Source organism: Rana temporaria, chromosome 5 (genome assembly GCF_905171775.1).
Source record: "Rana temporaria chromosome 5, aRanTem1.1, whole genome shotgun sequence".
In the NCBI taxonomy this organism is placed as follows: domain Eukaryota; kingdom Metazoa; phylum Chordata; class Amphibia; order Anura; family Ranidae; genus Rana; species Rana temporaria.
The window spans coordinates 349,171,899-349,184,872 of NC_053493.1; positions in this window are offsets into that span (position 1 = coordinate 349,171,899).

Genomic DNA, 12,974 nt, shown 5'->3' on the forward strand with positions numbered 1-12,974 from the left:
ATTAGGAACACCCAGTCCTGCAGATTATACCTGGAAGCCACAGAGAACATCTATCTCTACTGTAAAACGGTATGTACGGCAATGATTTAAAAAAAAACACCCGATTGTGCTTCTAACCCCCGCTTTAAATACACAGTATTAAGAACTGGGGTATGTAAACTTTTGATCAGGATCATTTGGGTAGTTTCTGTTGCCATTATGATTTAAAAAGAGTAAACACAGTTGATTTATAATAAATGGCTTCATCCAAACACTAACCATGAGTGAAAGAAAAGTTTTTGTGTTATCATTCATATTCTCTGAAAAATGGTCAAGAAATCATAAATTCTGCCAGGATATATAAACTTATGAGCACAACTGTACACATAAGTTTGGAATTTATAGTTAGCTTAACTAGATAGGATAAAATGAACTGCTATGTCACATTTGTTGATGTTTAAATGGCAAAGCTGCTATTCTATTTTAATCATTTAAATTGCTGTTATAAATTGCTGAATTTATTTTGTTTAGCAAGCTGTTATTCTCTCCATATAAAAGTATTTTATTTTATTCGGTACACAGACAATTTTCCCTTTTTTATTGGTGGAACACTATGTGCGTTGCTATTAAATATTCAGTTTTTTTCTGTCCATTATTAGTATTCACCAAATTTTATGATTACATTTATCACAGCAAATTATTTTGACGTATTCAGAGGCACGTGGGGAGTGTTATAAAAATAACTTTTTTTGGGTTACTGACTATGCTAGGTCCACCACTGACTAACCAGTAGACATGTGTACAATGAAATATTTTGAATCTTCATGTCTCTCTATGTCAAATCTTTTCTCTCTATGTCAAATCTTTTCTCTCTATGTTGACTCTTCTTCATGTCTCTATAATGTCAAATCTTTTCTCTCTATGTCGAATCTTTTCTCTTTATGTAGAATAATATTGGACTAATAGAGTTAAAGGGTCACTAAAGGAAAAACATTTTTAGCTGAAATGACTGTTTACAGGGTATAGAGACATAATAGTTAACTGATTCCTTTTAAAAATGATTAAAAATAGATAAAAAACAATCATATAAAGTGCCTGCAGTTGAGTTTTGTTTTTGTTGTTGTTTGCTTGTTCTCTGATGTACAGAGAGCCAATAGAGGGCAGTGAGCCAATAGAGGGCAGTGATACTTTGTCTAAAACTCCTCAGCACCAATCCAGTTTCGTTTTACACGCAGTAATCACACCTCCTTGATTAGTCACCACAGTGAGAAATATCCCAGTACTGTGGTGATCAGGAAACAGACAACCAGGAAGTGTCCATAATAGAGAGGATTTACAGCAACATCAGAGCAAAAACGAACAATGAGGACATGAAACCAGGACTGCAGTAAGGTAAAGGAAGCTATTTAGCTAAACAAAAAAATTCCTTTAGTGACCCTTTAAGGTTAGGCACATTCGACCGCAACGAAAATGAAAATAAAGCATTTGTTTATGTCGGATCTTTCGGTTTTCGTTTTCTGTGCTTTCGTTATCGTTTGTTAAAACGATAACGAAAATACCTGAAATTCGGATGAAAATGCATTCGGTGGAAAACGAATGCACATGTCTACTAACCAATATCCAAGTAATAGACCGGGCTCACACTGACAATTGCACGGTCATGAAGCACTGTACCCATAGTCAATTTTTATTGTTTTGTTCACACAAATAGAGCTTTCTTTTTTTGTTTCAATAATTTTTATTATTATTTCAGATATAAACAGAGTACAAATAAGATAAGACAATTCGATATACACAATATACATCCGTATAAGAACTTTTGAGTGGTTAATAATAACAAATCGTTAGATAATCAGTAGAACGAAGCTAAAGCATGTGGAAATCTATGGTTCAAGAAAGCCTTGCTTGTTGTTATTACTTTTTAGGTCATAAAGACCAATGTTTGTCAAATATATTGCATTGCATAGAGTTAATTGCAATGAGACGCTCAAACGTATAGTTTCTGTGGACTGCTCTCATAACATCTGGTTTATAGAAGTGTTGTTTTTCCAATTGCGAAGTATTAGTCTGTGTGTGTCCAGTAGGATGTGGGTGACTACTGGTCTGAAGTTGGGTGGGAATTTTTCTATGCCTAAGTGAAGGATTGCTAAAGCTGGATCAGGAGGGGTTAGGATTCCTGTAAGGGAGGAGATTCGCTGGAATATTGCCAGAACATGTGTAATAGGTTTCCTATTTGCCCGCAGTCCCTCCAACATTGTTGCGATGTTACTGGGAAATAGCTAGCTATTCTATATAGGTTGTAATGCCATCTGTTTGCCATTTTAATCATCAGTTTCCAATGTTTAACACAATGTGAAGCTTTGTGTGTTTCTCTTAAAGTGTGTTGCCATTGTTCGTCTGAGAAGGTGGTACCAAAGTCAATCTCCCATTTCCCCATTGCTATGTTTTTTTTTAAATGCTAGTTTGTTACGGGTGAGGTTGTAAAATAATGATATTCCTTTTAGGTCTTGTTTGGATATTGAGTAAAATTGCCATACTTTGGACAGAATTTTTATCTTGGGACTTTGAGGAAATGTCTTATTCGTAAACATGAGAACAGCTTATTGTTCGGCAGTTGGCACTGTGTCATAATTCGTTCTGGGGATTTATGCTGGGGTCCATTAGAGAGGTCTGATATGTGTGTGATACCATGGTTTACCGGGTGCTTGACTGATAGCATTGGAATTTTTGTTTCCTGGTTCAATGGTAGCTTGTAATCTATTTCCGGTGTATCAGTGTGATTTTAATTTAGGAGGAGTCTCCATGGCATTAGTGAAATCTTCATAGGGGGGGAAGAGTTTTTGAGTTCCATGGTATCCATATGTCGCCCATAAGTAGTGATGTTAGGTCTTTCGTTGGGGACTTCGTCTTTTCTATGTCTATCCATAGTGGTGTATTGCTCTTGCATAACCAGTATTTGATATGATCTAGTCTTACTGCCCATAGGTAGTCGTATAGGTCCACTAGTCCTGCCCCTCCTAATTTTCTGTGAGAGGTGAGGTTATTACGGGTGCATCTAGCTTTTTTGCCACCCCAAATGTATTTTCAGCTTAGCTTTGACAGGTTTTTGAGGTAATGGTTCGGTATATGAATTGGCAGGGTGCAGAATATATATAAGACCCCGTACACACGAGGGGATCTCCGCTGGAAACGGTCCGCCGGACCCTTTCCAGCGGAGATTCCTCCTCCGGATTTGGATCCGATGGCTTGTACTCACCATCGGATCAAAATCCGCACGGAATTCATCCGCTGTGACGTGTCGCGCCGTCGCCGCGATGATGACGCGGCGACGTGCGCGACGCTGGAATGTAAGTACTTCCACGCATGCGTTGAATCATTACAATGCATGCGAGGGAGGGGAGCGGACGGATTGATCCGGTGAGTCTGTACAGACCAACCGGATCAATCCGCTGGACCCGATTTAAGCGGATAAATTTCTTAGCATGCTAAGAAATTTATATCCGCTTGAAATCGATCGGGCCGAGAAATGTCTGTGGATAAATATCCGCTAGGCAGTACAGACGACCGGATTTATCCGCTGGAACTGATCCACGGATCAATTCCAGCGGATAGTTTCGGTGGTGTGTACGAGGCCTAAGATTTGTGGTAAGATCAACATTTTATAGGCTGTTATTTTGCCTGGCCAGGATATTTCTTTTTTCAACATATCTTTTAGTTGGGTTGGAATCATATTAACTAGTGCAATAGTTGTATTAGTTAGTGTAATTCCTAAGTAGGTAATACCTCTCTTACTCCACGTACAGTCAGGTCCATAAATATTGGGACATCAACACAATTCTAATCTTTTTGGTTCTATACACCACCACAATGGATTTGAAATGAAATGAACAAGATGTCTTTTAACTGCAGACTTTCAGTTGTAATTTGAGGGTATTTACATCCAAATCAGGTGAACGGTGTCAGAATTACAACAGTTTGTATATATCCCTTCCACTTTTTAAGGGACCAAAAGTAATGGGACAATTGGCTGCTCAGCTGTTCAATGGCCAGGTGTGTGTTATTCCCTCATTATCCCATTTACAAGGAGCAGATAAAAGGTCCAGAGTTTATTTCAAGTGTGCTTTTGGAATCTGTTGCATTCAACTCTCAATATGAGATCCAAAGAGCTGTCACTATCAGTGAACAAAGCCATCATTAGGCTGAAAAAAAAAAAAAAAAAAAGCAAAGTAACTCTCTCTTTCCCCAACTCAATTTGACATAGCACCTGTACTGAAAAGTACACAGGCGCTACATTATTCTACATAAAGAGAAAAGATTCAACATAGAGAGAAAAGATTCAACATTATAGAGACATGAAGAAGAGTCGACATAGAGAGAAAAGATTCGACATAGAGAGAAAAGATTCGACATAGAGAGACATGAAGATTCGACATAGAGAGACATGAAGAGTCGAAATGTTTTTTTTTTTTTTTTTTTAAAGATTCTGTCGATTTATTTATTTTCTTCTTCTTCTTCTTCTTCTTCTTCTTCTTCTTCTTCTTCTTCTTCTTCTTCTTCTTCTTCTTCTTCTTAGAACATTCGACAGCCACCATAAGCTTTTCGGACAAATGCATTTTTTTTAACGAAAAACAAAATAAATAAAATAAATAAAAACGAATTTCGGGAGTAACTAAATAAATTAATTTTTCGGACGAAAACGAAATTACGAAACAAAATATTTCAGTGTGCACATGTCTACTAAAAAATGCCTCAAGCTCTTCTGCCCACACTGTCGCTCCCCCTCAATGCATTTTGTCCCTCCAGTGACTTCATCAAGAGGATAATTTGAAATCCCAGGACCCCATTGTAATTGTATTTTTATTTACGGTTTTATTGACACTATGGGGTTGATTTACTAATACTGGAGAGCGAAAAATCTGGTGCAACTGTGCATAGTAGTCAATCAGCTTTGAACTTGAGCTTGTTAAGTTAAGCTCTATCAATAAAACCTGGAAGGTGATTGGTTACTATGCAGAGCTGCACCAGATTTTTCTTTCTCCAGTTCTATAAAATCAACCCCTATGTTATTAGGATCATGTTAAATGTTTTTTTTATTGAGAGGTACAATACATATTACTGCACTGTACTATATGAGGTATAATACATTTAATTTATTTTAATAATTTTTGAAATTACATTACCATGTTAAAGCTTATATGAAATTTCAGTCATTAGGTTTAAATCTACTGTAGATAAACTGTATGAACGTTACAATCCTAGGGCATTTTGGGTTCGTCTCCATTTCAGGTTGGAATGAGAACCAGTAAAAACAAATGGTTGAGCTGCATTTTCACTTTAAGATTCAAAGTCAACACCAAATCTAACCTATTCGTCCAAATGGCACTGCCCTATGACATGGGTTTTTAGAGGTAAAAACAGGCATTGAGGAGACAACATGAAGTCTTCTCGCCATCTGTCAAGTGTATAACATCTCACATTGTCTAACGTTAGTGTAAACTATCCCCAGCTGTGTTCAATTGATAGTATTAGTAACTGCCTCATTGGCTTTAACCTGCCTGATGCATATGATTGCATTTTACCACATTTTGGAACACTGCTGCAGTTAATTGCTACAGTAAAGTGTGACTTTCTGTCTTCACTTACAAACAAACACTATTCTCCTATTTTATCCTGTATTACACTTTATACTCTAGCTTCAGTTTTTTGTTCAAAGCTCATTGCAATAATTTGAGGTTTTTGAGATTGTAATTGCATCAACTAATATTGTATTGTTAAAGGGGTTGTAAATGATTTTTTTTCCCTAAAAAGCTTCCTTTACCTTAGTGCAGTCCTCCTTCACTTACCTCATCCTTCGATTTTGCTTATAAATATCCTTATTTCTTCTGAGAAATGCTCACTTCCTGTTCTTCTGTCTGTAACTACACAACGTAATGCAAGGCTTTCTTCCTGGTGTGGATAAAGCCTCCTGAGGGGCGAGCAGGAGTGTCAGGACGCCCACTTACACACAGCTCCTTTCTCTATCTGCAAAGTAGAGAGTGTCCTGACTTGCCTGCTTGCCCCCCCCCCCCCTTAAGAGGCTTTCTTCACACCAGGGAGAAAGCCTCGCATTACGGTGTTGAGTTACAGACAGAAGAACAGGAAGTGAGCATTTCTCAGAAGAAATAAGGACATTTAAAAGCAAAATTGAAGGATCAGGTAGGTGAAGGAGGACTGCACTAAGGTAAAGGAAGCTATTTAGGGGAAATTTTTTTTTCCTTTACAACCCCTTTAAAGGTTTTTCCAGTCCTATACTGATGGCATTAAACACAAAAAAAAAAAAAAGTTTATTCCCAATACATGAATACATGAAGTAATTTTTTTTTTTTTTATACCGGTTCCCTAACAAATTGTTTCCTTTTCCTACAGTCCTTAAAGATAACATCTATGTTTTGTCCTTGAGCAGGCATAACGTAATATAACTCCTACTACATATTAATGTCTTCTATCTTTGCAGCACAATTGTAAGACTCTATTCTACCCTAGCAAATAACTGTTTCCATCTATATTCACAGTCACACAAAAATCTGCTGATTTATATCTCCACAATAATAGCTTGGTGTATTCTGTTGCATCAATGCTGCTTGTCTACAATTTCCTTTACATAATACTATACATCTATTTTCCTAATACATTCCTGGGAAACAGAACAAATAAAATTATTACTGTACATAGTGAACAAGCTTGAGTTCCAGAGTCACACATTTTATAACATATTTGTCTATATACATGGCAAAGGAAAGATTCAGAGGTTTGATTTGTATGGTGTCTCCAAGTTTTGTTTGGGGGGGGGGGGGGTTCAGTTGTTCACATATTGTATACTCAGATCAGCGTTTGAAGCTACTTTTCAAGCTCCTGATGATTGACCCTTCACCCTCCTCTAACTAATCACTGTCATAGAAAATAAATAAATTCCTACTTAAATGCCCAATTTATGCACCTAAATCTCTGGTCACATGATGTTCTGGTCCCAGGACTTCTTTCTTCCTCTATGTACTAGAAGCTCGAAAGCAGGTCCAACCTGGGCTCAATGTGACTTTTATGGGCACCACAAACCTACCCAGGTTCTTGGTTTGCTTGTGTGAATCCCCACTCCCATAGGAAGTGTATCAACTTAGAACTGCTTTACTCTTGTTGCCTCTTCCCAACAAAATCAGGTTTCTTAAGGTTAGGCCTTTAACGAAGGAGACACCAGCCTGTTGACTGAGTGAGTGAGTGAGAAACTTATATAACGCAACACATGCGAACTGAATCGCCTCTGGGCGCTTGTGTTGTGTTTTAATAACTTTACTAGATAACTTATGGAGGTAATAGTAATAACATTTCAGTAAGTTCAACAGAACACATTTTCCAATACATGACATAGACACTGCTCAGACAGTTCTCCAGCACTTCCTATAAGGCCCCATACACACGAGAGGATTTATCCGCAGATACGGTCCAGCGGACCGTTTCCACGGATAAATCCTCTCAAAGATTTCCGCTGATTTCGATGGGATGGAGTGTACACACCATCGCATTGAAATCCGCGCGGAAATCCTCTGCCGATGACGTGTCGCGCCGTCGCCGCGATTATGACGCGGCGACGGGCGCGACGCTGTCATATAAGGAATTCCACGCATGCGTCAAATCATTACGACGCGTGCGGGGAATCCCTTTGGACGAATGGATCCGGTAAGTCTGTACAGACGAGCGGATCCATCCGTTGGAATGGATTCCAGCAGATGGATATGTTGTGCAGCACAACAAATATCCGATCTGCTGGAATCCATCCCAGAGGAGATTTCTCCGCGGAAACAGATCCGCTGGCGTGTACACACCATAGGATCTATCCGCAGAAACCCATTTGCTGGGATTTATCTGCGGATGGATTCTATCGTGTGTACGGGGCCTAACAGAAGTCCAATATCAATACCTTTATATGAATATGTCCGATTTTTGAGTCTCAAAGCAGTACATTGTTTTGCATGGAAATTTGGCATTTTATATTGTAGGCCTGTAATTATTAGGAATAACTCACTAAAATCTGTCCAAACAAGAGTCTAGTAGACATCCTGGGTATGATAAAGTTTGAAACCCAAAATCATAAATTATAATATAATAAATAACTATAAATAATAACAAATATTAATACAATAATATTAAATGTTGTTCAATACATTTTATTCAATAATGTAGTCAAATCAAAAACGCTGAAATTTGTCCAAACAAGAGTGCAATATTACTAGTCATATTGATTTAGTAAACATCACGGGTATGAATATTTTTGAAACAAGGGATAGCACAAAGTCCGACGTCACAATCGGGATAATAGAACCTGGTTTCCTTTCACATTTTCTTTTCAACATTCATCTTGTTTCAAGCAACAAACCCGGCACACCCTTGTAAGTGCTGACTTTTTCTCAGTTGGTGGGATGTAGTCCATGAAGTGACGACCAGTCAGGCGCTTCAGGTTGACAACGCCAGCAGCACAACATCCAGCTCTATTCACAGCAATTGGTGTTTGGTGGTTCACAAAAATCAGTTTGGCAACTTTCCAAATAAAGTCCAAATGAATCACAGGCTTGTCACATTCCACAAGCATTGGTCAAGAATATGCCTGATGATCTTCTTGTAGTACTTTTTTGTTGCTTCCTCATTGCTGAATACAATGTAATTGCTTGGCCAGCTATGTAAACACCTCCAATGGTGTTTTAGTAGTCTATCACTACTTGTAGCTTTATGATTTCTTTCCCACTTTTTGTGCGTACCACAACAGTGGAGCTATTGTGGATTGTACTCATTAGGCACACATCTTTCTTGTCATGCCATCACATAGTCATAATTATGCCTTTCTGCCAGGCAACCATTTCTCCAGTCTTCAGCTTCTTATTGCCAAACATTGGCGGCATGTCGCACCGGTTAGCCCTAGCTAAGTGATTCTAATTCGCTATTGCCGTTTTCAAGCTGGGCATAAACCGCTTTTGATGTAAAGGCAAGCTTTTTGGATGCCATGGACGCTCTCAAGTTTCCAGGCAGAAAGAATGTCAGAAAGAACAGTAAAACTGCAGGCAGGGCACTGGACAAAGCACTGGAGACAAAATGAGGTCAAATGTCTGGATACAGTAATGTAATCTAATAAGATTACAATGTATTGTGTGTGTTGTGTTTTATACTTTATGAAATTGATAACGGGTTTCGCCCCTATGTGTCACAACGCTCGCAGGGAACAGAACCCATAACAATAAGCATTGGGTGGAGGATCCGGCCGCTGGACACAGCAGTACATCACAGGGTCCTGGGGACAATGTAAGTAACCTCTACCTGGATCCTGCAATGCAATCCCGAGTGTGGTTTGAGATTACCGCTAATGGTACTAAAATTTAGATCCATGCCTCGCACAGGAATACCACCAAGGAGATTAAATATATATATTCTATTGGGGCACCACCTAGTGGCCAAATTAGGAAGTGCACTGCCACCCTCCTACAAGCTGGGTCCTACATAAGGTCTCCATTTCACTGTCCAGCATTAGAGTCTTCTCAGGACGCAGAAGAGAATATTTCAGTGATAATATCAGAAAGAGGGGACCAACAGGCACAGGCTGGCATGGACACCAGTCCATATATATGATCACCACATCACTGTCCAACATTAGGGTCTTCTCACGACCCAGAAGAGAAGACTGCAGTGATAGTGATGACATCAGCAAGAAGGCACCTGCAGGGACAGACTGGCATGGGCTGCAGTGATGAAATCAGCAAGAGGGGACCAACAGGCACAGGCTGGAAATGGCACCAGTCCATATATGCGATCACCACATTACTGTCCGGCATTAGGGTCTTCTCAGAACCCAGAAGAGAAGACTGTGGTGATAGTGATGACATCAGCAATAAGGGACCTGCAGGGACAGACTGGCATGGGCACCAGTCTGCCGCACCCAGAAAAGGCTCCAGAGAAGGACGCAGAACCATCTTAGGTGAGTAAAACATTGCTTCAAAAATAATTTTCCAAAAACCCTAATAAATAAATGAGAACGTTGAGGGAGGCTTGTTTTGTTCTTCTCTGTGACAGGCTTTAATTTAAAATACAAATCCCCTGTCATGTATATTTTAACAACCTGCTGTCCCAAGGGATAAATGATTTGGTTGAAATGTTTTGAGAAATGTGATCAAAAGGATGCAATGGATATTAGCCTCTACGCCTCCCAACAGTTTTTAATAATGAAAGTACAAGTCAGCAACTGTGTATAAGTAAGAATATATTAGCGTAAAGTCTACATATTGAAAAACACTTCCAGCCAATACAAATTTTTCTGAGATTAGCTAATTCAGAGGTTTTATATGATTTTATATGATTTTTGAAAGTTATATAAAGTGCAAATGAACCTTTGCTGCGATTACCTTTATACTGTACCTTTGCACCTGTACATTGTATCCCAGCCCCTCTCTGCTAGTCAAATACCCTGTTGCCAATTCAACATGATATTGCTAATGAGGTGGCACAGCTGCTTGTAGAAATTTTCCAACCTGCTCCTGTGCATGCACTCTTCATTTTGATTCATTCCTAGAGAAAGTTCATACTTTGCTTGAGCATGGAAATCTTCACTGTGCGACTTACTGGGATAAATAATATACAGCCTTTCCATAGGAATAGAGATTCTTTTATGCATGTATGAAAGAAGCAATGTAGGGACTGGTAAACCCAAAGACTTGTATAGGGTTGCTATGGGGGTGCAATTACAAATAACTGTACGAGAAATACTGATTCATTAAGACCGAGCTATCGATCTTCACATTTTTACAGCAGCACAGCTACAATTTACTGTTTAGTGTGTGAAAAGGATTTTAGAGCTTCACCTGCTGGCTGGATATAAGACTACATAATATTTATATAGTATATTTTATATACCCTTGAAAGACAAAATAAAAAAAGTTTTGTTCCTGGCTATAGTAAATAAAGAACATATATAGAGAACCACTATTATTTTCTTGCCAAACCAAAGCATTTATTAATTTATTTATATATTTGATATTCACTTTGTAAGTTTTATGAGTATATTCTTCTTCATTTTCAACATTGAACATATGAATTATTTTTGTTATATGGGTGGCCAGCTTAAAGCAGATTGTATACCCTTTTTAAAAAGAGAAAAGAACAGAGGGCGCACCGACCTAGTGTGATACTGATAAAATGAATTTATTCAAATGTTAAAATCAATCATTATACTCACAATGTGGAGTTTAAAATCAGGCTTTAAAAGACAGTGCAGCAGATGTCCAGCAACATCAGTGGAACATGATAATCACTTGAACCAACAATCAATGTTACAGCTGACGCGTTTCGGGGGCGTACCCCTTTCTTCAGAGCTTAGTGGTCTGCAGTGTCCCTCGCCGTAGTGCTTGTGGAAATATATATACACATGTGCACGGACAAGCATGTGCTGATAGGTCAGGGTTGTGGATTGCTCCTCCCACAAAGGAGGGGGGCTCACTTTGGGCACCTCCCCAGCACACCCCTCTACCCTTCAGAGCACCTATACCTCCCATGGGGGTGGTCCCATATAAGTCCAGCCTCAAATCAGGGCGGGCATCTCATAGAGACTTCTATCATCTGTCATTGACTCCAGGCATGTAAAATAGCTAGTGTGTCTGTATTGGTTTGGTGTGAACAGGATGTCATCCTGTAATTGATTGCCCAAGTGAAGGTAGCACTAGTAGGCTTACCTTCCTCCTGAGTGGCGCCACTCTCCAAACGAACGCCCGAACGGCTCCATGTATGTCTGCTGACGCACATCTGACGTCTCCCTATTTGCAGAGGGGAAACAGAGCGCTTCAACCTCCACAACCAGAGGGCTTGAACGTCACTTCCGCTCAGGGGTGGCCTTCTCCTATGGAGGAAAGACATCAGATGTCCACCCTCTAGTGGTAGGAGGGTGAAAGGTCCCAATCAATTGTAAAGCCAAAACACATACTTCTAGCACCAACCTGACCCCAAAAAAGACACAAAACAAAACAAAATGTGTCTACCAGAATTAGATGGGTGCCTGATGGAATAGCAGAACCCAATGTCCCAAATGCAATTCCATATTATTAGATATGGAATTGCATTTGGGACATTGGGTTCTGCTATTCCATCAGGCACCCATCTAAGTCGGGTAGACACATTTTGTTTTGTTTTGTATCTTTTTTGGGGTCAGGTTGGTGCTAGAAGTATGTGTTTTGGCTTTACAATTGATTGGGACCTTTCACCCTCCTACCACAAGAGGGTGGACATCTGATGTCTTTCCTCCATAGGAGAACGCCACCCCTGAGTGGAAGTGACGTTCAAGCCCTCTGGTTGTGGAGGTTGAAGCGCTCTGTTTCCCCTCTGCAAATAGGGAGACGTCAGATGTGCGTCACGCGCATGCGCACGAATCGCTGGAATGCACCCTCGTCCTGTTATGGTGGGCGTGCATTCCAGCAGACATACATGGAGCCGTTCGGGCGTTCGTTTGGAGAGTGGCGCCACTCAGGAGGAAGGTAAGCCTACTAGTGCTACCTTCACTTGGGCAATCAATTACAGGATGACATCCTGTTCACACCAAACCAATACAGACACACTAGCTATTTTACATGCCTGGAGTCAATGACAGATGATAGAAGTCTCTATGAGATGCCCGTCCTGATTTGAGGCTGGACTTATATGGGACCACCCCCATGGGAGGTATAGGAGCTCTGAAGGGTAGAGGGGTGTGTGGGGGAGGTGCCCAAGGTGAGCCCCCCTTATTTGTGGGAGGAGCAATCCACAACCCTGACCTATCAGCACATGCTTATCCGTGCACATGTGTATATATATTTCCACAAGCACTACGGCGAGGGACACTGCAGACCACTAAGCTCTGAAGAAAAGGGGTACGCCCCCGAAACACGTCAGCTGTAACATTAATTGTTGGTTCAAGCGATTATCGTGTTCCACTGATGTTGCTGGACATCTGCTGC